The following is a 27,704-nucleotide window of genomic DNA, read 5'->3' on the forward strand; positions in this document are numbered from 1 at the left end:
TTTCCTTAAAAAAATAAAGCGACATAGAATTATTATTATTATTATTATTATTATTATTATTATTATTATTATTAATAATAATTTCATCATCCCCAGTTTATTTTCCAAAATATTGTGCCCCAGAGTATCACAATCCTTTTTTTTAATGGGCAGAGATTATTACTAAAACAAACAAACAAACAAACAAACAAATAAACAAACAAACCCAAACTCGGAGCCAAGAGCAGCTGAATAAATCATGTAAAGTAAGTTCAATTCCATGTTTGTTTACTTTGTATAATTTATTCTCCTCCTGCTAGCCAGAGGGGATATCAGCACTGAAGCCTCACCTCCTGACTTACGTCTTGAATAGAGATGTATACATGTCTACTAAAAAATAAGCCCACTGAGTTCAATGAGATTTCACTAGCAGGTAAGTGGGTATAAGCTTGCAGAAAGTTCCGGGCAACATTAGTACCATACATTTAACAGTGTTATTTTTCAAGAAAAAGAAGTGTTGGAACTCAACCTGAACATCTCCCTTGTTCTCTTATAATGGCAAGGGCGCCCACCTGAGAGATGCCAGAACTGAGTTCTGGAGAGCTCCAGCTGAAAAAAAGACCTACATCCGCACCAAAGGGCAGAAGCAATAGACAAAATCGATAATTTCCTATACAGAGGTACCTCGGGTTAAGCACTTAATTCGTTCCGGAAGTCTGTACTTAACCTGAAACTGTTCTTAACCTGAGGTACCACTTTAGCTAATGGGGCTTCCCGCTGCCACTGCACGATTTCTGTTCTCAGCCTGAAGCAAAGTTCTTAACCTGAGGTACTATTTCTGGGTTAGCAGAGTCTGTAACCTGAAGCGTATGTAACCCGAGGTACCACTGTATCAGCTAAAGTAGCAGAGTCTAAAATCAGTATTGATTCACTGACCATCGCTGTCACCACGACCTGTCTTGTCCTCATTGCCATAAAACAGAATTTCTTGACAGCCCTGGTGACATCTGGGTCTTTGTCAGCAAGAAGGTGTTCAACATAGGTTTCCTCTGAGCAGCCAGACACAAACTCATAAAATGCAATTTTTAGCAGTGGTTCCTGCATTTCAGGTGACTGGAGCAGATGATTCTTGGGGTCCCTTCCAACTCTACAGTTCTGTGATTCTATGAAAACAAGTTTTATGGCACCTTAAAAAATAAAAATGAACATATTGTGCCATTAGCTTTCAGGAACTAGAACCCACTTTGCCAGATTCATGAATAGTTATTCTTACTTGTCAGGTGTGTGTGTGTGTGTGTGTGTGTGTGTGTGTTGGGTTTGGATTGCTTCAGTAATGATAATCAAAACACTACTAAACCTTAGGTTACGCAAATACAATCCTGGTAACAAGACACACAACGTTACAGGCTGTTTTTGACTATGTAACTTCTATTTCAAACACAATTCAACATATAATATCTTACAATGTGTATCTCACAATGTGTAATTCCATAGACCAACACATCATGAAAACAGAACATATTCTGAGAAATTAAATATTGGCATATTGGCAATAACCACAATATGGTAAGCATACCATATTGTGGTTATTGCCAATATGCCAATTTAGGAACTGAATGGACTTTATCTCCTGACCATCCATTGCACTTTAATTTCTCAGGATATGTTCTGTTTGCATGATGTGTTGGTCTATGGAATTACACATTGTGAGATATTATATGTTGAATTGTGTTTGAAATAGAAGTTACATAGTCAAAAACAGCCTGTTACGTTGTGTGTGTTGTCAACAATGATAATCAACAACAGTTACAAAGGCCTTTTGGTTTCCTGTAGGTAGCTGGTTGGCCATAGTAGCGGTGCCTCCCATCAGATGACAAACAGCTAACTGATTTTAGAAGACACCTGAAGGCAGCCCTGTTCCGGGAAGTTTTTAATGGCTGATGTTTTATTGCATTTTTAATATTTTGTTGAAAGTTGTGCAGAGTGGCTGGGGAAACCCAGTCAGATGGGTGGCAAATAAATAATAAAATTGTTGTTGTTGTTGTTGTTGTTGTTGTTGTTGTTGTTGTTGTTGTTGTTGTTGTTGTTGTTAATAGATGGGTCTTTGGTCTGATCCAGCAGAGCTCTTTTTAGGTTTTTAACCCACCCTCAAAGCTCTGATTGACCAAGCTTTCGTGCAACTTGGCGACTTCTGATTTCAAAGATCCTCGAGAGAAAGGAACAGCGTGTGGATTGTCATAAGCCATCTGGCAAAGGACTGGCAGATAAACCTCTCAGATCGTTCAGCACAGATACATATTCTCCATCGTCTAACACCAGAAAGCGGCGTCTTGCGTGCGACTTGGAAGGCGCTGCCCTGCTCTGCCGAAGCAAGGGGATGCACAGAGGCCAAGCCTGAAATCCTGTGCACGGTTCCGCTTGACAAATGGCGTGCTAAAAATGGAAAGCACAGAACAGAAGGCAACCAGTAGGATAAAAAAAGAAGACACACACATAGAAAGAGAGACTTTGGTTCTTCAGGAAGGATGGAGAGGGGAGCAAAGGAATCCCAACAGCAAAGCCTTTGAAAACCGAGAGCTGAACAGAGGGACCTCGTTAAGGTAAACAAAATTTTCATAAGGGGAGCAGAAAAGATAAACGCTACCTGGGCTATTATTAGCTCACGTCAAATACGGGAGCAGCAGGGATGTGCACTTCAGACACGGTGTAAGAGCTTCGCAGAGTTTAAGTGGAATTCCTTGCACAGAATGTGGTTAATAGATGGAATGTGGCATTGCTGGCAGCAGGAGAAACAATCAAGCTAAACAGCCTGCAGAGCTATTAGAGGGTGAAATACATATTGTGGAATGAGAGACAACAGGCTTGCCCATCCTCGTCTGTGTGTTTACTTAGAAGTCAGCTCCACTGAAACCAGCAGGGCTTTATCCCAAAGACGTAGGCGCAAAACGGCAGCCTCAGAGGCAGAAGGAACCAAAATAGGGAATCTGCTGCTGGCAGAATAGTGGCTGTTATATTTATTTATTTGTTTGTTTGTGGCTTTCCCCCCCTTCAGATCCCTGAAATGCTCTTGATCTGGCTGTTGAAAGGATGACTGGCTATTGTGCGTAGAGAACAAAAAGGCTAACGGAGGACGAATGGAATGCAGAAGCATGAAAAAGGACCTGGCCGGCCAGACCCCTGAAAGACAGTGCATTCCACGCTGCAATGTCTTGTTGCAGGCCCCACTCGCTTTGACGATAACAAATGTCAGATTCACGGGTGCGAGTGTTTAATGATGTTGGGCATACAACAACTGCTGCACTCTTTTCGTCTGCCTGAAAGGATTTCTGGGCATTTTTGCTGTGTGGAAAACACACTTCACCTCTGCCATTTGGTGGAGTAATATGGTTATTTGCTATTGGTATTTCTTACTATGTTTTTGCTGTTATTCTCAGGGCTTAGAAAATGCAGCTGATTGATTTTCCCCCCCACTGTGGTAGGCCAGTCCCGTGATTGTAATAAGGGCCAACTGCTGGAGAAGTATTGGGATGAACCATTGATTAAGTTGACACCGCAATCTATTTTCCTGTGCGTTGCAGGCTGAATTTACAGTCCGTGTGTAGCACCCTGCTTGTGGTTAACGCTTAGCTGGAATGAAATATTCAACGCAGCAATAGAGAAATTAAAATAATTATTTATTTGTCAGACAAATAAATGAGAGGCACAGTGGTATGTGGTTACCAAGCTCTGGCCTGGCCTCCTGCCATTATGGCCAGCCCTTATATTCCCTTAATCCAGCCCCCTTTGCTCCTCCTGTGGCTGCCTCTGTCCAATCAGCCTGGTTGAATTTCCTATTGGCTGATTGCTATATCCAATCCTAAAAGATACACCCACATCCTCCTGTCCTTATATGGAACACAAAGAGCTATATATTGTTACATCTATAAATGACAAATAAGTAGTAATATATCTTACATGTGTCTCAACAAGGAATCTTAATTACCAGCTCACCTCTTGCCCTCCCTGCCCTATTGCCTTCTAAAACAAATGGTTAATCTTAAATTTTTATCTTAAACATATGTCAAGGATCTTGAGTTTCACATCAACATTGAAAGATATCCTTCATTTGAAGGTTTCCAAACAAATGTCTGACAGCCATATATCAGGACAGCTCTGATGGCGTCTTGCCGTCTGGTAGGGGGCTAGGCTGCTGGCTGACTTAATTCCAGGATAAATACAACTCTTCTAGCATTTGTTAAATCCTTTGCATAATTACATTTAAGACAATACATAACATAGGTAGCCTTTTAAAAAGAATAAGGCCTTTTTTAAAAAGGGAACTCAGTTTAAAACAGTTTCAGAAGAAACCTCTTTAGTTTACATTCCCCCCCCCCTTCAGCCAGCTGCTTCAGCCAGCTGCTTTGTTTCCATTAGCTCTTCCCAACATTTATTGAAACTCTCTCAGTTTAAGAAAGAAACAGCTTTAAAAGACTTCCCAGCTAGATGCTTCTCCATTTGGTCTTGGCCTTTTTAACCTTAGAAGATCTGGCTCATTTTACTGGGAGGCACATTGGCATTATTTTTCTATTTACCAACTATTAATTATGTTTATCTCTGCCTTTTTTATCTTCTATAACATGTAGGGTCAGTGCCTTACTCAGTCTGTAATTTCAGCTTTTACGACTTTGAGAATTGTTTTCTGCTATCAATCAAGGGGCCCCTTTGTCTAGGAAAAACATTGCCAGTGTTTTCTTAAGCAGCTAGCCTTCTTGCCTGGCATGAAACTTTTGAAAATCTTTTAGGCTCTCTCTTTAATATACAAGTCCTGATCAAACATTAATAAAATGCAGGCTTATGCCTGATGCCTCATTCCCCCCTTTCAAGCTCAAGGACCTTCGTCCCAAGTGTCCTTGATAGCTTGACCTTCATCATGTTCCTGAGGTAAAGCTCTGTATAGGGCCATGATATGAGGTAGAGTTTCATTTGAAACCATCTTGCTAATTGTACTTCTAAAACATGAAATGATACATGGCATCATACATAAAACCATTACCACTACTGTCAAGAAAAACAAGCAAGACAATAGTATCCCTTTGAGTCCTGTGACATTAGGTAACCAATTGGTGAGCCATCCCATATCCCATCCTTCCCATGTTTGTACTGGGACATGTGCTATATTCTCCATCTTTGTGGCCAACACACGGATTGCCTCACCATTATCTGAAATGTTAAAGCAACAGGCATTCCCTGTCAAGTTCAAGACTCCACATAGGCCTCCCTGCTTGGCAAGTACATAATCCATTCCCATTTTCAGCTGCAAAATGGCGGCTCTACTTTCATCCAACTGTTGTGCAATAAGTCTCAAACTCCGTGCCGTTGCATTGGTTACAAGTTCCACTACTGCTTGCAATCGAATTATTCTGTTTAGATTATAAATAGGATCCCGTGCCCCTTGTATGAGCTCACCAGGATTCCAGGAGGCAGGATCATAATAGGCTATAATGCGCTCTGGTGGCCAATCATCAGTACCGCTCCAACTTTGGGTACTTCCTCCTGCTATATGAGAAATATCAGCGTTTCTTCGTGTACGCTTGGCCAAATTAGTGGGCATAATCCACATTGGTGGTAATACCCATCCCAGGAAACAAGTCCCACTCCATTTGGAGGGGAGTTTCTTGTATGCCCATTCTCCACATATCCACCACAACCATCGGGTCTGAGGTCTTTGGTACGTGGAGTACAGAAGGCGAAATAGCAAAAGAGGTAGAGAGTTCACAGTGCAGTATGTTAGATTGCCTTTTTCTGTCACAGTTATGTTCCATACCACTTTCCATGCATGAATAAAAGGAGGTGCACAGGGCAAGGCATTCCGAGTTCGATAGGTAGTATCGTGTGCCCAGGTATTCTTAATATTATCCCAAGTATAGTGACAATGAGAAGAGCCTATCATGGTAGAATCAGCTGCATCTGATGATTTATGTACACAGAATTCCCCTTGTACAGGTATAACTCGTAATGGTTTAGTTGAGTTCCATCCGGGGAAATTCTGTACTTCTGTTTGGTGTGGTATTTCGCTTACCATACCAATGGCATCTAATGGTATCGGTAATAAGGGCATACCTCCCTCTGAATCATCTGGCCCAAGAGAGCAAACAAGGCAATTGGTCCTATTTGCAACATTGGCTACCATTTCAGCTAAACCTACCCACATATTGTGGTCATGGCGGAATCCATATTTAGTCAATTTGGTCAGATTCAAGGACCCTTCCCCTTCCCAAGGGATCAGGATTAATAATAGAATCATGTTGATGTCTAGCATATGCATTCCTTCCACAAAAGATTACCTTATTGTGATAGCAAATAAATATTAGTCCCAATATAATTCCCCCAGTGACAGAAATGGGGAACCACCAAGACCAAAACATATATCCCGAGGATCCCCAATGAGTAATATCTCTGATAATTGTTCCACAAGGGGGGGGCATTCAATTAATTGTATAAGAGAATCTTTCCTTTCACAATCGCTGGTTCAGATGCTCCTCAAGCTTCAGGCGTGCGCAGGTCAGCCAGCTTCCAGGTTGTGGCTGCAGCAGGCCGGTCGTCTAATGTTGCCCGTGACCTAGCCCGTTCCCGGTAGGGCTAGATACAGGGGTTTTTGGAGAGAGTCAGTTTAAGAGGATTAGAAGGGTCACCTTTGCACGTCCAACTGCCTTCGGACTTCTTCAAACGGGAGTGATGAATCCAGGGGGTCACCTCAGCTACCTTCACCGCTGTTGGAGTAGAGAGCAAGACGGTGTAAGGTCCACGCCACTTAGGTGCAAGTGGATCACGTTTCCACTCTTTCACCCATACGCTATCGCCAGCCTGGAACTGATGAATCGGCTCGGCAATGCTGCACGGCGTGCGCTCGAGGGCCCACCTGTTAAGAGAAACAAAAACACGGGAGAGAGATTGCACTTGTCCCTGTGTCACATGGTCTCCTATTTGTTTAAGATCAGCTGAAATATCCTGAACAAAGGAGGGCGGTCTCCCATACAGGAGCTCAAAAGGTGACAACTTAAGTCTTTTTGTGGGTGCACACCGAACACGAAACAGTGTTATGGGTAACACATCTACCCATCCCAATCCCGTTTCCTGGGTTAATTTTGCCAATTGGGTTTTCAGAGTCCGATTCATTCTTTCAGTTTTCCCTGAACTCTGAGGCCTATAGGCTGCATGCAGTCTCCATTTCACTTGTAGGACTCGACATACTTCTTGTACTACTTGATCAATGAACGCTGGCCCATTATCACTTCCAATGCATCTAGGTAACCCAAACCTCGGGATCAATTCAGTCAGGAGTCTCTTAGTTACCTCTCGTGCCTTTTCAGTTCGGGTGGGAAAAGCTTCAACCCATCCGGTAAGAGTATCTACAAACACAAGGAGATACTTGAATCCCTTAGAAGGGACCAGCTCTGTGAAGTCCACAATTAGGCTTTCCATGGGGACATATCCCACATGTTGGATTCCAGGAGGTTGTACCGGTCCCTGCCTGGGATTGTTTTTAGCACAAAGAACACATTTCTGTGAAATGCAAGTTGCTAATTGTGATAGATTAATAATATACAACTTCCGACTGAGACTCTCTCTGGTTGCAGTACCGCCAAGGTGAGTAGATTCATGATAATTTCTTACAATTGTGCCTGCTAGATGATGAGGTACATAAATCCTATTGTCTGGCAGGATCATCCAACCATCCTTCACAACTGCTCCTTCCTGTTCAGCCCACTTCCTCTCTTCTGGGGTATAGTGAGGTTTAACTTCTTCTGGAACTACCTCTGGTATGAGGGCTGCTATAAATCCTCCCACAGGCTTTTGGGCTGCCTCTCGGGCTGCTTTGTCAGCAGCATGATTTCCTCTGGTTATTGGATCCCTTCCTCGTCCATGACCTTTGCAGTGCATTACAGCAATCTGTTCTGGAGCCCATACTGCTTCTAACAGGATTTCTACTTCAGGTCCATATTTCAAGGCCTTCCCGTGGGCTCCTATTAGACCTCTTTCTTTCCATAGAGCACCATGTGCATGCAGGGTTAAGAAGGCATATTTAGAATCAGTATAGATGTTTGCCTTACATCCGGCTGCCAATTGCAGAGCTCTAGTTAAACCTATAAGTTCAGCTTTTTGTGCTGAGGTGCCAGCAGGCAAAGCTTCAGCTTCCACAACTTCCTCATTGGTGACCACAGCATATCCTGCTCGTCTGGCACCTTTATGCAGGTAACTGCTACCATCAGTATAATATACAACATCTGGATTTTTCAATGGTTCATCTTTCAGATCGGGTCTACTGGAATAAACTTCATCCATTATTTGGAGACAATCATGTGATTCTTCATCATCTACCTCTGGTAGGGGCAGCAAAGTCGCTGGATTGAGCATATTCACTACTCGTAGATGAATCCTGGGATTTTCACACAATAGGCCTTGGTACCTAGCCATCCTTGGGTTCGTTAGCCAATAACTACCCTTATATTCCATGAGTGTCAGAACAGCATGAGGTACATTCACATACATCGTCTGGCCGAAGGTAAATTTATCAGCTTCTTTGACAAGGCTTGCAGTGGCCGCTACTGCCCTTAGGCATGGAGGCCATCCTTTTGCTACTGAGTCCAATTGTTTTGACAAATAAGCTACTGGACGGTTCCAACTTCCTAATCTCTGGGTCAGGACTGCCGCTGCAATCCCATTCTGTTCATGTACATACAGCTGAAAGGGTTTTTCCGAATTAGGCAGTCCAAGGGCTGGGGCCTCCATAAGTCGTTGTTTGATAACTAAAAAGGCTTGTTGCTGCTCAGGTCCCCATACGAATGGGTCCTTTTCTGCACCTCGAGTGCTTTCATGTAAGGGTTTGGCCAGACTGCTGAAATCAGGTATCCATAGTCTACAAAACCCTGCTGTTCCCAGGAATCCTCTGAGTTGTTTCCTTGTGGTAGGTTCCTTGATAAGGCAAATAGCTTCTTTCCTCTCTGGCCTCAATGCTCGTTGTTGGTGTGAGATGTCAAAGCCCAAATATTTGACCTTTTCTAAACATAACTGTGCCTTTTTCTGGGAAACTCGGTAGCCAGCTTGCCAGAGCAAGTGGAGCAGTTCCTCTGTACCTTCTTTACAGGTATCAAAATCCTTTGCTGCTAGTATAAGGTCATCTACATATTGCAGAACCACCTTTTCTCCAGGTATTGAGGGGTAACTTGTTAGATCCTTCGCCAAGGCAGTGCCAAATAAAGTTGGGGAATTTTTGAATCCCTGGGGCAATCTCGTCCAGGTTAGCTGGCCTTTTGTTCCTGTCAAAGGGTCTTCCCACTGGAAGGCAAATATAGGTTGGCTCTGTGGTGCCAGCCGGCAACAGAAGAATGCATCTTTCAAGTCCAATACAGTAAAAAATGTTGCTTCTGGTGGGATCAAACTCAGCAGGGTGTATGGGTTTGGTACATTTGGGTGCAAGGTCTCGATAGCCTGGTTTACGAGCCTCAAGTCCTGCACTGGCCTGTATTCATCTGTCCCAGGTTTTCGAACAGGCAAAAGGGGTGTGTTCCATTCTGATTGGCAGGGCTTAAGCAGACCATATTTTAATAGGCGGTCCAAATGTTTCTGGATGCCCTCTGCTGCTCGCCGGGGTAAAGGATATTGCTTTACAGATACAGGGGTAGCCATAGGTTTTAAGGTTACTACAATTGGAGCTATATTCTTAGCCATTCCTGGGGGGCTATTTTCGGCCCATACTCCTGGTGGCACCTGTAGAGTTCGGAGGAGCTTGTTTAACTCTGGATCCAATGTGGGTTGGACTTGCAGGGCTGACATTAGGCGCCATGATTGTTCCTTAGGTACTGAGAGGGAAATTATTCCTGCTGCCTTTGATGGCAATTTCATTTCTGGACCTCGAGGAGTGAAGGTGATTTGGGCCTGCAATTTGGACAGCATATCTCTACCTAAGAGAGGTATTGGACACTCAGGTATATACAAAAACTGATGGGTTAAACGATGTCCCCCAATCTGGCATTCCAAAGGTTGGAGGAAAGACCTCTTAGCTGACTGACCAGTGGCACTTTTAATGACTACACTTTTGGATGCCTTTTTCTGCAATAGTTCTGGGAGTACTGAGTATTCAGCCCCAGTATCAATCATAAAGTCTATTAAATGGCTTCCTAATTGAATCGTGACCGTGGGCTCCTGGAAGCCTAACTTTATGGAGTCCGGTCTTTCCTAGTCTTGGGTAAAATCCTCCTCTGCCAGTCCAATGACATTGTCCCTACTCTGTCCTTGTCCAGGTCTCTGATATCTTCCATCTCGGATCATTCCCTGTCCTCGTCCCTGGTTTCTTGGGCCGGAGCCTGGGCCTGGGCCTGGGCCTGGGCGTACTTCTTCCAACCTCAGGGGTTCAGGACATTCCCGCTTCCAATGACCCTCCTTCTTGCAATTCGCACATTGATTCCTTCCCAGTGGTGGATTCCTTCCCCGCCCTCTTCCTCCATTTAAGGGGCGGTAGTCTTGCTTCACTGCTGTGGCTAGCATTACCATCTTTTCCTTCTGCCACTTCTTCTTCTCTTGTTTCTCAGCCTCATCCCTATTCCGATAAACTCGGCGTGCAATGGCCATAATTTGGCTCATCAGCATCCCTTCCCATCCTTCTGATTTCTGAATTTTCTTACGAATGTCAGAAGCGCACTGGGCCACAAATGTAGCAGTAATCATTCTGCTGTTTTCAGGGGCTTCAGGGTCAAAAGGAGTCCATATACGATAGGCTTCTTGCAGCCTCTCTAAAAAGTCTCCTGGACTCTCATTTGGTTTCTGTTCTACTTCTGAGACTTTAGACATATTAGTGGGCTTCTGGCATGCCCTGCGGATACCTTGCACAAGCGTCTGGCGATAGGTGGTAAGTCTGGCCAGGTGAATTACATTGTTTGGATCCCAATTAGGATCTTCCAAGGGAAAGTTGTCTTGGAGATGACGGTCAATATTATAAATATTTCCCACTCTGGCCTGCTCACGCAAATATATCTGTGCCTTTTCAATTATGTCTCTCCTTTCCTCAGTGGTGAACAGAGTATTCAGGAGCTGGCGGCAATCTGTCCAAGTAGGACTATGAGTATTTATTATTGAAGTCACCAAGTCCATCATAGCCTGAGGTTTTTCTGCAAAAGATGGGGTGTGTGTTTTCCAATTCATCAGATCCGTAGTTGTGAATGGAATATATTGCAGGGTCGAAGTTCGAGGTGGCCGTGGTCCGAGTTGCCCGTTAACCAGCACAGGCTCCTCAAGTGCATCAAATACTCTTCTGAGAGGGGCTACTACGTGATCTTTCTCTTCACTTCGCTCTAGGGGCCTCAAATCATAGGGGATGGTATTTGTCCCAAGGCGTTCTTTTAGCAGCTTTATACGCCTGGCTGTATTGCTTGCTGACCGATTAAGGTCTCCCTGTAACTTCTGTAATAATTCTCTAGGATTTGGATGTACAGGAGTTTGGGGTAGGCAATCAGTTGTTTCACTAAAAGAGACTGTAGATGGAGTTCTACTGGGACTCACAGATGGAATAACCGCTTCTGCTTGGGCTTTATTATAGGCCTCCAATGCCTCCTGAAGATATTTATCATAATCTATCAAGGAATCAAGTTCTGTGACTCCAGCCCCATTATTCATTCCACTTTCTTGCCTTGGGGTTACAACTGGTGGAGTGTTTGGATTAGGCTCCCTTCGATGTGGAGCATAGGGTGGAGGTGGAAGCAGCTCTTCCTCTGGTCCCTCAAAAATGGGTTTGAGTTTATTTGGCAAGATTCCTTTCCTAGCTTCGGCTTTTACAGCCAATAATTTGCATCGTTGGACTTTGCATTCCCTTATCCATGGAGGATTTTTATTTAATGTGCTCAGCCAGGAATCTATATATGAAAATTGTTCTGGGCACCCTCCAATTTCTTTGGCGATGTTAGACCAAAGTTTGCTTACTAAATTTATATCAAAGGTTCCTTGAGATGGCCATTCAGTATTTTGCTTTGGCCACTCTAATTCACATAACGTTCTCAGGCGCTCTGGCGTCATTTTGACTCCATATGCCCCTGAGAAGGCTTTCTTAAAATTATTTAACATACATTCAAGAGGTGTATTTTCCCCTTTTGAACCCCCAACTCCCATTGTATGGCCCTGTGAAGTATCCACTCAGTCACTCACACACACGCTTCGTGGGTTTCCTTGCCTGGTGAAGTCGCCTTACCAGGAACCGAAGTACTGCCCACTCCACACTCAGGTCAGCTACAGATTGCTCTGTACTTTCTCACACATACAATGCGCTAGATACTTCACCACACACTACCTCCCATTCTTCCCTTTTCCCCCACCAGATCACCATCTGATGTATCCAACCACCTAGCGTACTCAGTTCCCACTTACTGAGACGCAGAAGTTTGATCAAGACTTCTCTTCCTCCCAGTTAATTGGAGGGCCAAAAATCCCTTTGTGCACTTACCCTTGGTTGGTTCCGTTTCCCCCCGGTCCGTCGCCGCCAGTGAGCAGGGTATCAGACAGACGAGACTTCTGCGTCCCCCCTGGAAAAATTTACCAGTGCGCGCTTGGGTAAGCAATCAGTTGTCTTCTCTCTTGTACCCCGCCCAGTGAGGCGAAGGGGCTGCGTTCCAGCAGACCACTTATCCGAGTCACGGCACCATAAAATGTAGCACCCTGCTTGTGGTTAACGCTTAGCTGGAATGAAATATTCAACGCAGCAATAGAGAAATTAAAATAATTATTTATTTGTCAGACAAATAAATGAGAGGCACAGTGGTATGTGGTTACCAAGCTCTGGCCTGGCCTCCTGCCATTATGGCCAGCCCTTATATTCCCTTAATCCAGCCCCCTTTGCTCCTCCTGTGGCTGCCTCTGTCCAATCAGCCTGGTTGAATTTCCTATTGGCTGATTGCTATATCCAATCCTAAAAGATACACCCACATCCTCCTGTCCTTATATGGAACACAAAGAGCTATATATTGTTACATCTATAAATGACAAATAAGTAGTAATATATCTTACATGTGTCTCAACAAGGAATCTTAATTACCAGCTCACCTCTTGCCCTCCCTGCCCTATTGCCTTCTAAAACAAATGGTTAATCTTAAATTTTTATCTTAAACATATGTCAAGGATCTTGAGTTTCACATCAACATTGAAAGATATCCTTCATTTGAAGGTTTCCAAACAAATGTCTGACAGCCATATATCAGGACAGCTCTGATGGCGTCTTGCCGTCTGGTAGGGGGCTAGGCTGCTGGCTGACTTAATTCCAGGATAAATACAACTCTTCTAGCATTTGTTAAATCCTTTGCATAATTACATTTAAGACAATACATAACATAGGTAGCCTTTTAAAAAGAATAAGGCCTTTTTTAAAAAGGGAACTCAGTTTAAAACAGTTTCAGAAGAAACCTCTTTAGTTTACATTCCCCCCCCTTCAGCCAGCTGCTTCAGCCAGCTGCTTTGTTTCCATTAGCTCTTCCCAACATTTATTGAAACTCTCTCAGTTTAAGAAAGAAACAGCTTTAAAAGACTTCCCAGCTAGATGCTTCTCCATTTGGTCTTGGCCTTTTTAACCTTAGAAGATCTGGCTCATTTTACTGGGAGGCACATTGGCATTATTTTTCTATTTACCAACTATTAATTATGTTTATCTCTGCCTTTTTTATCTTCTATAACATGTAGGGTCAGTGCCTTACTCAGTCTGTAATTTCAGCTTTTACGACTTTGAGAATTGTTTTCTGCTATCAATCAAGGGGCCCCTTTGTCTAGGAAAAACATTGCCAGTGTTTTCTTAAGCAGCTAGCCTTCTTGCCTGGCATGAAACTTTTGAAAATCTTTTAGGCTCTCTCTTTAATATACAAGTCCTGATCAAACATTAATAAAATGCAGGCTTATGCCTGATGCCTCACGTGTACACCCACATTACTGACACATTGTTCTGTGTGAATAATCTTGCCTGGGCGACTTTGCCTGCGCTCGGCTTTTATTAATATTAGAATACCTCTCAGAGTTCTTGAACAGAATGAAAGGGGAGGCTGAGGAAATTATACCAAAGCGCTTTCCCCCCTTTTTTTAAGGAACAGGAGGAAGTACAATGGGGAGAAATGACATAGATGTTCAAAATGGCTGCCTGAAAAAGCCACATTTTCCAAACAGAAAGGCAACAGTCGCAATCCAGGTGAGCAACTTTGATAGGTTGTTCTAAGTAGTCCTTTTTCTGGGGGGGACGCAGGGGCACGCATACCCCTAAACATTTTGTGAATCTAAAAAAATGAAACTAAAAAACTAAAACTAAACTAAACTAAACTTTAAAAAAAATGAAAATTTTTAGTTTCTTCTCTAGCACGGTGAATCATTAGTTCCGTTGCTATGACTGATGGTGGCCTCATTTCTTATCATGGTGTTTCCTAAGTCTCAGACAGAAGTGAATGTTTCATGTGTGAAGCAGGAGTTGGAATCTAGCATGCTGATTGGTCAGTTTCGTTGTTACCACCTCTGATGGCGGCTTCATTTCCTTTCCCAGTGCTTCCTGAGTTTCAGTTGGAAGTGAGCGTTTAATGTGTGAAGCAGTGTGGAATGCATCTAAACACTGTAGCCAACTTAATGTTTATAAAACTGGTACGTCCTCCTTTGTGTTTGTTTCAGCCTTCAGTGTATGGTTTTTGAAAGGACGACATCTGGTGACAGACGCCAACAGCAAACAAAGGAATCGGGAAGATGTTAGTGCACACAACCTCATGCCAATGTGGAAGTTACTGTGAGCTGTCAGCTGTGTAATATGAGGTAATGCATGTTCTTTGTACTTTTGTCCATTTACTATATTTATTTTCCCCGATTTGAACTAGAAAATGGTGATTTTCTTGAGTCAAAATGAGAGTACCCCTATTTTATTTTATTTTTTTAGAGGAAGAAAGCACTGGTTTTAAGGTACTTACTTATCTCATGACAGTTCTTGCCAGCACCTGCAATTCTGTAAATATGGCTTTTGGATTTCATTTTGTGTTGATGTTTTACTTACGTTATGACTCATAGCTGTAAGATGAATGCAGACAAGCTGAGATGTGGATGTCCAAATCACACAAAATCTTAGCCAGGAGGGCTATGCTCTGCTTCCTTAGTTGGAGTCAGTAGTGCTTCTGAGTACCAGTTGCTAAAAGCCACATGATGCGCTCAAATCCTGCTTTGGGTTTCCCTCAGGCATCTGGTTGGTCACTGTGAGAACAGGATTGTGGTGATCACACAGAGTCCCCGGATGTTTAATGGTCTATTGATCCCTGTGCCACCGCTGTGCTCGCTTCCCCGCTGCCACCAACCAGTTACTCTCTGGTAAAACACTGAGTCCAGACAGTTGTTAAAAGTGAACCAAAAAAACAAGTTTATTTTACAAACATTAACAAGTTTATGGTTTCTCTGATAATATTCCTGTCAGTATCCTAACTTTAGTTTCTTTACCAGCCTATACCTTCCTAATACCTTCTGACTGATTATCTCAACTGTTTGACTGACTCCTCTTAACAAATTCTCTCACTCTCTCACATCAGACTATCCCAACCCATAGACTTATCCTCTCCATCCCTTCTCTAACTCCAGACTGACTTCTTAACAACTCTAACTCCGTAAAAATCCCTCTGTGCTTAAACCTTATTCACAGTTAACTCTGCCCCCTGGGTTCTCATTGGTTAGTCATTTTACAATTAGTTAAGCCTTTCCCTATGAACCCAGTATGATGTCACACACCTAGGAGGGCAAACGCCACAAGGATGTTGGCCAGATGGGCTGCTGGCCTGATCCACAGGGCTCTTCCGGTGTTCTTAAAATGAAATGATGAAAACCCTAAAATGAAAACTAACACAAATGCATTTTGATTTAAGGTCTTCTTCAATGGTTTCTGGCAAAGATACTTACAGTATATAATGAAGAGAGAGAGAAAGAAAGAAAGAAAGAAAGAAAGAAAGAAAGAAAGAAAGAAAGAAAGAAAGAGAAACCTGTGACCCTCCTAATGTTGACATTAAACTCCCATCATCCCTGACCATTGGCCATGCTGGAGTTGTCGTCCAATGGTAGCCAGAGGCCACTGGTTCGTCACCCCAGAATTGTAGAATGGAGCAGAGAAGGGAACTCAAAACGACTTTGCCACAAGGCCAAAGTTCTCTCCGTAGGCCTATGCAGAAATCTTCCCTGTTCTTCTATGCCCATGTTCAATTTGGCATGCCTGCCACAGCCGTCTCGACTAAAATAAATGCATAACGGATAAAATGAGAGCCAATAACGAAAGATGACCTCTCCCAGCTGCAATGGGCTCTCCTTTAAACCCTTGGCGAAGATCATTAGTGTCTTGTCGTAAATGCAAAGCTAAAGGTTATTGTTATTGCCAGAGCTGTCAATCTCCTTTGCAAATAATGAGAGCAACAAGAGCAGCAGCAGCAGCAGCAGCGAACGGCCGCTTGAAACAGTTGGAATCCCTCTGCGCTCTTGCACACTTCCCTTTTTTGGGAAGGAAAAAAGAGCTTTCGGAGCCGTTGCAAATGGCAGTTAAGAATAACAGATCTCCGCAGCCTGTCTGGCTCCAGGGTCATTTAATTCATATACCGGCGCAGGCAGCTTGAAGGGGAATCGAGAACGGAAGCCAGCTATGCGTGGAAATCCTTTATTTTTGATTTGTAATGTCTCAGCATGGAGGATCATGGGAAATCAAGAGAGATTTCTTGTGTTGCTGTTTTTTTTTTTTTTTTTTTTTTTTAAAAGCAACACAAAATTATTTGTGCAAAACTAACTGGTGTGGAGAATAAGGCATACTTAACTAAAAACTAAATACGAAATACAGGCTGCAGTTTGAAAGCGCTCTTTTCAGCCCAGAAAGACTGGCCAGGCTGGCCACAGAATGAGATTTGGGCCACATTCACACAAAGCATTTAAAGTGCTGTGATGCCAGTTTAAGCAGTCAGGGCTTCTCTCAAAGGATTCTGGGAACTGCCATTTGTTAAGGGTGCTGAGAGTTGTGAGGGGACCCCAATTCCCTCCCCCCAGCTACAGTTTCCAAAGTGGTTTAACATTCAACCCCTTTTCACAGAGGAGTCTGGGAACCGTAGCTCTGTTAGAAACACAAGCCTGCCATTCAGGAAGCTAAGTCTGAAGTTACACCGTGTGTTTAGATACTCTTTTAGCGTTCTCTCTTTTAGAGCCAGTGTAGTATAATGGTCAGTGTTGGAGGCTGGGGTTCGAATCCTCACGCAGCCTTGAGCTTACTGCGTGGCCTTGGGCCCGTCATTGCCTCTCAGCCTGACCTCCCTCACAGGGTTGTGGTGAGGATAAAATGGGGAGGGGAGAATCATGTATCCTCACCTTGAGCTGCTTGGAAGAAAAGGTGGTATATAAATCTAATAAACAAAGAAACAAACAAATTGGTGAAAATTAAACCATATGTACCACCCTAAGCCACAGAGCCTAGGGCTTGCTGATCAGAAGGTTGGTGGTTCAAATCCCCGCGACGGGGTGAGCGCCTGTTGCTCAGTCCCTGCTCCTGCCAGCCTAGCAAATCGAAAGTACGCAGTGCAAGTAGATAAATAGGTACCGCTCCAGCGGGAAGGTAAAGACGTTTCCGTGCACTGCTCTGGTTCGCCAGAATCGGCTTAGTCATGCTGGCCACATGACCTGGAAGCTGTACGCCGGCTCCCTCAGCCAATAAAGCGAGATGAGCGCCACAACCCCAGAGTCATCCCTGACTGGACCTAACAGTCAGGGGTACCTTTACGTTTACCTTTTACCACCCTATCAAACTAATTATCAGTCTGGCTTGTAATCTGTTCGTTTTGGATTTACTTTTGTGGGATGTGAAACTTGTAGCAGTCAAGAACAACATTCCTACAGTGGACATGTTAGGGAATGTTTTGTACCACTCGGGAGAAAACTTCCTGTTTCCTCCTGGGCTGGGACAGACCTTCCACTGCATGTGACTTGAAGTGGGAGTGGCCTATTCTGGATAGAGGAGCACACCTCCTCTGTGCGCTTCTTTTTCTTCTCCATTTTTGTTTTCCTGTGTATTAGGAGAAGTGACTCAGTCACTGCTCAGTCGCACTCACTTGGGACTAACTCCCTTATGGGATAGTTCATGTAGATATGTAACCTAAGTCTGCCTTCAGGGATCTAACTGTGAACGGAAAGATTGTAAGTAAACTACTTTTATATTGACTTTAATAAGACTGTCGTGTCTATTCTTTTCAAGGGGAACAAGAAGGGATCTTATCAGGAATCTTATATTGAGAGGCTCAGACGAGCCTGCAACAAGCTAACCGCTGTGCAATTAAAAGGGGAATGTTTAAACTCTGCCAAGATACAGAACTTGCTAACGCAAGTTAGGAAGAATATCATCAAACAATATATCCTCTCCCGCCTCCCGGAATATTCCCACAACTTTTTTATGATTGGTTTGGTTTATTGTATTTTTGCGTTCTGCTTCACACCACTTTCTGATTTATTTATTTTTTAAGAAATGAAAAGTGGTATATAAATATTTTTTAATTTACACTAAAAATGAAGAAGAAGGGAAACCAAAACGGAGCAAAATGGTAAAGGATAAAGGCAGGGAAACCTTTTTGGCCCTAGCGTTGGCAAACAGCAGGAAGGAAAGGTACCCATGTCTTGTCTTCTGCTACTGGTTTGCTGTGCCGGCGTCAGCGGAAGATGCTGCCTGTCTGATAAACTCGGCACTCTCCATCTTCAGGGCCATTTGCCTTGGGAGCCAGGTTCACGTGATGCTATCGGCGGATGATTTATGGCCATTGCCTCTCGCCTGACATTTTGGGGAAAAGTTTTCATTGTTCATAACCGGCTTGCAAACAACGGCAGACGTTGCAGGTGCAGCAGAATTTTAAATGCGAGCGCAATTAAATGGGATGTGGGCCGCCGGCCGCCAGCAGGAAGCTTCCGCGTAATAATACAGGAGAGTGGAACTCTCTGCAGTATTGATCTTGTGATGTTTCAGCGAGAGGTTGCTTCAAAGCACAGTTGCTACATAATGGCATATGGTCTCTCTCTCTCTTTCTCCCTCTCTCTCCCTCTCTCTCCATTGCTGCTGCTTCAATATTTTCTGCATAGCGAAGATGCACTCTGCCAGCACCTCTGTGGCAATAATTGGATCAGATGTATGTTACAAGCGAAAGATGATAAAAAAACAGCTCGCTTGATTGTTGTTTAAGCTCTGCGGATATCTCCCGTCTTGTCCCTTTGATAGATTCCGCTCCTTTTTTAAAACAAGCGTACAAAGTGCATCTCTTAAAAACAATTAAGAATCTACGGTAGCGGTGGGGTAAGGGGAAAGAGGGGTGGGTGGGGAATTAATATACATGCAAAGGATGTAAGTAAAAGAAGACAGAAGTTTGTGCAAACAACATTCTTTCGACCTCCTGGGCGAGGCACGTGGCCAAGACTCCCGCTGGTGGAGCAATGCCATCCACGGTTGAGTTGTCTATATAAAGGCACGCGGCTCAAAATATTACAAGTTGCAACACCTTGTGAGATTTATTGGTTGAGAGTCTGGCAAAGCTGATGAGGCAGGGAATATAATGCACACCTAGCCAACATAAATCAGAGCCGGGGACACGAGACACCAGATTCGTCTCTTGTTATACAGCTAATATCTCCAGATTGCTTTTAATCATTTTGTTTTGTGCCCTCCAGAAGCAGGAAGGGAGAAACATCATACGCCACATGCAGCGAGCGTCATCCATCTGTCAGTTCCCAGCCCAAGGCGGTGCAACGGTTCAGCTGATCTCTGTGCACAAGGAGGCAACCCCAATGTCTTGGCAGTGCTTCTCATTTACAGATGCTCTGCTCTGAATTCGAATTCTAAAGCAGGGGTTAGGAACTTCTGGTTTGCAGGCCTAATTAGGCCCACCAGGCATTTTGAGCCAAGGAACACCCACCTGCTCTACACCTGACATCACGTATGGGACGAGTTTAGTTGCAGCTGGGCCAAAGAGGGGTTTGTGGGTACCTTTGATTGGCTGATCGACAGCACCTGTAAAGCCCCTGGCAGGGCTGATTTTCCAGGGCTGCAAAGCACAGCACAGGATTTCAGCAGCCACCAAGACTGAGGTGATCATTTCAATTCAGGGGGCTTGGAGGATTCCCCATTCCTGTTGCGTGGCGAGTTCCCGCCTCCCCCCGGTGGACACCAGACATGATTATTTAGGTTAATGGGCAAAAATGGCCACAACTTTATTGGTTACAGGTAATGAGTGGTATTGGCTTAGGCCAAGCCCGTCCGCTTGAAGTCCAGGAAGGGTTAACCACCAGTAGGGGGAGTCCTGCTGATGCACATCAACTAGGAACTCCCCCGGGGTCACCGCTCGGGGGCGTGCCTTGGGCCCTGGCCTCCATAGGCTTCGGACAGGGCCACGCCCCCCAGAATCCTTTATCGGACTACCCTTTGTTATGTGGCGGAGGTGATGGCGCTTCCTCCCCCCCCCTTCCATCTACATAACAATACCCCTACCAATACCTAACCGCCAATGCTGAGAAAGTTGTGATGATTTGCTACGAGGTAGGTGAAAAACCAAGTGGCTGGTGCCAATTTGCCAAGTGGAAAAAATTCCTACCAGGCCCCTTGACGGCGACCAACCGAGGTTCATAGCAAGGTCAAAGAAAGGACCTAAAGGGCGACGGGGGGGGGGGGACCTGAAGAGCTGCGGCGTCCAAAGAGGGAGATCCCTGGCCACACCAGTTTAATAAGGTGCAAGCCCCGCCCCCCTAGGCCAGCTGATTGGCTGGCCAGGGGATGACACGGCTGGGAATTCCATCAATCGCATGGAGGCTGAGAGCCAGCCCCCGCACGTGTGGAGAGGGCATGAAGCCCGCAACTCCACCTCCTCTCAAGTTTGGAAGTGGTTTTCCTGCATTTCAGGGGGGTTGGACTAGATATCTCTTGGGGTCCCTTCCAACTCTACAATTCTATGATTCTATGACCATACCTCAGTGGTAGAGCATGCAGAAGATATCCAGTCCAATAGCCAACATCTCCGGGTATAGCTGGGAAAGGCTCCTGCCAATCACCCTGGAGACAGGCTGCCAGTCTGTGTAGACAATAGTGAGCTAGATGGACTGAGTTGGCATCGGGCAGCTTCCTATGTCTCCATGATTGCTGTGCAGTCAGCAGCACAGTCATGTGCTGTCCTGAGCGCTCTCACTCTGTCCATTTCTCACAGCTATTATTACAGGAACATTGTGCAGGTGCGAAGCTATACAAAGCCTCTCACATGTGTGGAAGTTCGGACAGTTCTTATGCTGCAGCCACCAGAGACTCTTTCCATAGGTGCAGATGAAGCTATCGGTTGTCTGTGTAGCGCTGCGCAGTGTGCTCAAGCTGTGTCTTCATAGGCAGAGATGAGCCAGGAGTCAACAGCCAAAGCTGGTAGTCATTAATGCAGGAATGGAACAGAGCTATGGGTGAAAAACAAAACAGGGAAAGCAACACAGATCGCAAGTAGACAGATTCCCTTGCCCTCAGTCTGAGCCAGGGAAGAATTAAGGGGTCATAATATTCTCAAGTCTTCTATGAGGCAAGCATTATGAACTCCCCGAAACTCATAATACCCCAGCTTGGAAGTAGAGTTCTGTGGTTTTTCTATACATATAGGAGGGACCTCCATATGTTGATATAATAATAATTTATTATTTATACCCCGCCCATCTGGCTGAGTTTCCCCAGCCACTTTGGGCGGCTCCCAGTCGAGTGTTAAAAACAATACAGCATTAAATATTAAAAACTTCCCTAAACAGGGCTGCCTTCAGATGTCTTTTAAAGATAGGAAAGCTGCTTATTTCCTTGACATCTGAAGGGAGGGTGTTCCACAGGGCGGGTGCCACTACCGAGAAGGACCTCTGTCTGTTTTACTATAACCTCACTTCTCTCAATGAGGAAACCGCCAGAAGGCCCTCAGTGCTGGATCTCAGTGTCCAGGCTGAACGATGGGTGTGGAGATGCTCCTTCAGGTATACAGGACCGAGGTCATTTAGGGCTTTAAAGGTCAGCACAACACTTTGAATTGTGCTCGGAAACGTACTGGCAGACAATGAAGATCTCTCAGGACCGGTGTTATGTGGTCCCGGTGGCCACTCCCAGTCACCAGTCTAGCTGCCGCATTCTGGATTAATTGCGGTTTCTGGGTCACCTTCAAAGGTAGTCCCATGTACAGCGCATTGCAGTAGTCCAAGCGCAAGATAACTAGAGCATGCACCACTCTGGCAAGACAGTCTGCGGGCAGGTAGGGTCTCAGCCTGCGTACCAGATGGAGCTGGTAGGCAGCTGCCCTGGACATAGAATTAACCTGCTCCTCCATGGACAGCTGTGAGTCCAAAATGACTCCCAGGCTGCACACCTGGTCCTTCAGGGGCACAGTTATCCCATTCAGGATCAGGGAATAGATAGACTACAGCTCCCAATAATCCTGACTGGCTGGGGCTGGTGGGAGTCCAACCACATTCAGAGGGCCAGAGGTTCCTGAGCCCTGCAATATATAAATAAACAGGGACACGGGTGGTGCTGTGGTCTAAACCACTGAGCCTCTTGGGCTTGCTGATCAGTTAGGCCAGCAGTTTGAGTCCACACGATGGGGTGAGCTCCGGTTGCTCTCTCCCAGATTCTTCCCACCTAGCAGTTCAAAAGCATACCAGTGCAAGTAGATAAATAGGTATCGCTGTGGCGGGAAGGTAAGTGGTGTTTCTGTGTGCTCTGGCACTTGTCATGGTCCTCCGTGCACTGGTAGTGGTTTATTCTTGCTGGCCACATGTCCCGGAAAGCTGTCTGTGGACAAACGCCAGCTTCCTTGGCCTGAAAATCGAGATGAGCGCCATACCCTATAGTCACCTTTGACTAGACTTCACTGTCCAGGGGTCCTTTCCATTTTCCCTTTTCCCTATATCAGTAAGTCTTTGCATATATTGGTGCCGCTTTGCAACATGTCTGGCAGGGTTGCACCTAAATAATTCCCATGAGAATCAGGATTCCTCCTTGAAAGTATCACCAGCACTTCCAGATTGTAAGCCATTTTATTTTTTGGAATCATTCCTTGGACATATATGATTTCAGAGACATTAGTCAAAGAGACTGCAGTCCTAAGCATATTTACGAGGGAGTAAATCCTCTTCAACACATTCAAAGTCCCTGGCAGGTTCTGGTCATGGTTTTTTCCCCTTGGAAAACCTGCTTCTCTCTCTCTCTCTCTCTCTCTCTCTCTCTCTCTCTCTCTCTGTCATAGATATACTTGAATCACTGCAAAAGCAATCTCTGGAAGAAAAGAAAACATGACATCAAGCTTGGCCCTCAAACATGCAGGATTACCATTACTATGTCATATAAAACAAATCCTCTTTGAAACACGGAAGTCAAATGACCTATTTCTGCAGGAGGGTTCCAAACTTGTCGTATAACTCATTCAGGTTCCAAAAACAAATTGCCTGTAAGTGGAACAAGATGAACCAGAACTTTCAGAAAGCAGCATTGAACAGCCTAAGACAGCTACATGGGATCATTATCATTCCCATTGTTGTTTGTTGAATTCCTATACCTGCCCTTCCTCCCTAAGGAGCCAAGGATGGCATCATCTTATTGGATTTGTCTGCCTATCCATCTGCCATGGATGCTTCAGTTGAGATTCCTCATTTGCAAGGGGTTGGACTACATGAGCTTCAGGGTGCCTTCCAACTCTGCGATCCAATGATTCTAGCATTATCACACCATCAGTGCTCATGGCGCTTTGCAGAGCGCATGAAGACAAGGCCTTTGCCCCCCAAAGGTTACAACCAGAACTCAGACAAGAGGGAAACTTGGCAGAATGGATTTGTTCCATTCCGGCAAGGGGTGGTGGTGGAGCCCTACTTTTGAACGCTCTCCATGTAACATAATTGCCAGCAAGTAAAAACTAGCACAGTGGAAAGCAGACGGAGCCAGAACTTCCCCCCTGATGTTTTATGGGCTTCCTTTTTCTCACTGTGAGGATTTGGTGAGCTGCAGAGAAGATGGTTGGCGTTTCAGGGCTGCCAATGAAGCGCTTGGCTTGTTGCTTCTGAGGCTACTTTGAGGAGGGGAAGCACATGTAAACAGAGGCCCGCAAGTTCCAGACGTATCGTACATTTACCTACATTGCAAATACCATCAATTTTACAAAAATGCATCTTGAAATCCCTTGCAGGTTTATGCTTACGAAAAAAGTCTGAAAATCAAGGCTCTGGAACACAGAAAGGGCAATTTCCCATAAAGATCACCATGAACTACCTAAACATGCTGGCAGGTAGTTGGGGTGTGTGGGATTTGATTTAGTTCACATATGAAAGCGAACTTGTTGTTGTTGTTGTTGTTTAGTCGTGTCCAACTCTTTGTAACCCATGGACCAGAGCACGCCAGACACTCCTGTCTTCCACTGCCTCCCACAGTTTGGTCAAACTCATGCTTGTAGCTTTGAGAACATTGTCCAACCATCTCATTCTCTGTCATACCGTTCTCCTAGTGCCCTCAATCTTTCCCAACATCAGGGTCTTTTCCAGGGAGTCTTCTCTTCTCATGAGGTGGCCAAAGTATTGGAGCCTCAGCTTCAGGATCTGTCCTTCCAGTGAGCACTCAGGGCTGATTTCCTTCAGAATGGATAGGTTTGATCTTCTTGCAGTCCATGGGACTCTCAAGAGTCTCCTCCAGCGCCATAATTCAAAAGAAAGCAAACTTACCTAATTTTTACTTTCCCAAACAATTGGAGAACTGTAGCACAGCCGTCCTTCAAAAGACATACTACTCTGGATTTCACAATGCAGTTCTCCAGTCAATGTGGGATGTAAACACAGGAGCAGTCAATGACAACATTCCTAGAGTGTACATGTTAGAAACATGGGGAGGGATGTCTGTCCAGCAAGCAGGTAAACTTCCTGGGGACGGACTTCCTCCGCATGTGACCAGAGGTGGGTGTGGCCTCACCTGTGCAGGTAATGACAAAAGCACAGGGCAGGCAGCCATCTCTCTCTCTCTGCCATCACCTTTCGAAGAAGCAGGATGCCCTCTTGGCTCTCAGCCAAGAGAGGAGAGGGCTATCTTCCTATAAGATAGATTCTAAGTGTATTTTACCTTTTTAAGCCTGTCTGCCGTCTGGGATCATATTGTGAACAGATCGTGAGTAAACTCTTTTATACTTTTATAAAGACTGTGTTGTGTCTTGTATTTTAAGAGGGAACAAAGGGGAAATTACCAGAGTAATTATTATAGAGGTTCTAGCGAACCTGTGCACACGTTACCGTTGCGTACTTAAAGGGGAATGTATATAAACTCTGCTGATATTTTGGGAACTTGTTAGCACAAGTTGGACAAGGATATAATTAGTCAATATATCCTCTCCTGCACCCCAGAACATTCCCACAAAGGGTTAGTGGCCCCAGTATTGCATATTTCTGCGTATTTTTGAAGGATTGCATTGGATTGTGATTTTGAGTTGAGTAGTATTTTTCTGAGTTAACTTCCTGGTAAGCACATGGTCCTTTGTTCCATTGTGCAGTGGGGATTAAGCAACCCCCCCCTTCCCTCGGAGTTCACAGTGACCCAAGCCAGTGAAGAATTGTTTTGCATTTTGAGATTTTTGAGATTTTGATTTTAAAATTTTGAGAAATTTTGAAATTTTGAAGAATTTTCAAATTTTGGATTTTAAGATGGCTAGAGCAGCTTTTGATAGTGATGCAAAGCTAGGAATGCCTGTGCTGAATGAGTACAATTTCATGCACTGGAAGCAGCGCTTGATAGCATGTTTAGATTATAAGCATATTTTGGAAGCTTTAAAGCCTCAGCCTACAGGATCGTCTGAGGAGGATTTAGCCAAGATAAGTGCTTGGAAACGCATGAACAGCGAAGCTAGACACATAATTTTGAGTGGACTTCGTGATGAGCAGCTATCATTAATAAATAGTACAGATGATGCATCTCAAATCTTAAGAGATATTGAGCGCGTGTATGGAGAATCTAGCATAAATAGCTTCAGAAACTTGGTGTGTAAATTAACCAGATTGAGGATGAATTCAAAAGAGGAATTCACAGAGCACATCAACAAATTTACTGAGATTATTCAAAGAATTGATCTGACTCCCAAAGCTTTTGATGAGGATACAAAGATAGCATTTTTGTTATCATCACTTGGACCACGCTTTAGCGCATTTGTAAGTTTGATGGCTCATAGACAAGGTCTGACTTTTAAAGACTTGATTGGTTATTTAAAAGATGAATGCAGAGATAGAGCTGAATCTCCAGTGAGAAATGCTAGAAGCAAGGACAGCAGTTATGCATCTAGGCAATGTACAAAGTCCAAAGAGATGCCTAAGAAAGTGATTTGCTTCAATTGTAACAAAGAAGGACACATTGCAAAGAACTGCAGAGCTCCTAAAGTGAAGAAACCCCACCCCTTTCAGCCAAAAGGGGAAAAGAAGGGGAAATGTGAATGCACATGGCTACTGCAAGAAAGGAACTTAGCTGTCCAGAATCATGAAAATAAACGTAATAAATGGATTTTAGATTCAGGTGCCAGTTCGCATTTTTCGTATAAAAGGGACTATTTTAATGAGATTAACGAAATAAATGATGAAGAAGGACCTGAAATTGAGATTGCAGATGGCAACATTGTTAAAGCAAAAGGTGCAGGTTCCATGAGTCTGAAATGCAATATAAACAATGAATGCATTGAGAACACAATCTCTAGAGTTTTGTACGTTCCAGAGCTGAGCTGCAATTTAATCAGCGTGTCCACTTTGGACAAGAAAGGTTTCCAGGTCACATTTGGAAATGGAGAATGTAAAGTGACTAGAAATGACAAAGTGTTTGCTCAAGCAAAGCTAATAAATGGTGTATATGAGCTTGATCTTTCAGAGAACCAGTCTGCAAAAGTGGCACATTCCAGCCAGAAGGATGAAGCAGATCTGGACCTATGGCACAGAAGGCTAGGACACAGGGACGCCAGCGTCATTCTGGATCTACAGAAAAGAAATCTTGTAAGAGGTTTGCAGGTAAAGCAGAGCAACAAAGCTCCAGCAAAGTGCATAAGCTGTATTACTGAGAAGGCTATAAAACCTTCATTTCCACATTGTGCAGAGCAAAGAAGCAACAAAGTGCTTGACATAGTGCACACTGATATATGTGGACCCATGAATGTTCCCTCACTGGGAAAGAATAGATATATTTTAATATTTCTGGATGATTTTTCAAGATTTTGTGTTGTATATTTCCTCAAAGAGAAGAGTGAGACAGTGGAGAAGCTCCAGGAATACATTGCCATGGTCAAGAATAAATTCCAAAGAGCTCCAGCTGTATTAATGAGTGACAATGGAGGTGAGTACTGCTCAAATGAAATGCAGGCTCTCCTGGCCAAGGAAGGAATTGCACACGTAACCACAATTCCTTACACACCACAGCAGAATGCCATAGCTGAGAGAAAGTTTAGGTCCATTATGGACATGACAAGGTGCATGCTAAAGGATGCACGTTTGCCACACAAGCTGTGGGCCGAAGGAGTGTACACGTCGGTCTATTTGCAAAATAGACTGCCAACTAAAGGTGCAGAGCGCACACCATTTGAACTTTGGCATGGGAAAGCTCCCAATCTGTCGCACATACGTGTGTTTGGAAGTCCGTGTTACTTCCACGTGCCCAAGGAACACAGACACAAGCTTGACTCCAGGGCAAAAGCAGGTATCCT

General features: G+C 44.3%; 1 long non-coding RNA gene across 1 annotated transcript; it reads left to right on the forward strand.

Moving 5' to 3' along the window:
• Positions 1 to 206: 206 nt before the first annotated feature.
• Positions 207 to 16,723, forward strand: LOC308588841. The gene is made up of 4 exons (XR_014008917.1): positions 207 to 412; positions 2,098 to 2,579; positions 14,638 to 14,775; positions 15,864 to 16,723. It is a non-coding gene; the product is annotated as an uncharacterized lncRNA (long non-coding RNA).
• The last annotated feature ends 10,981 nt before the right edge of the window (positions 16,724 to 27,704 follow it).

The sequence above is a fragment of the Podarcis bocagei genome (assembly GCF_964188305.1).
Source record: "Podarcis bocagei genome assembly, chromosome: 6".
In the NCBI taxonomy this organism is placed as follows: domain Eukaryota; kingdom Metazoa; phylum Chordata; class Lepidosauria; order Squamata; family Lacertidae; genus Podarcis; species Podarcis bocagei.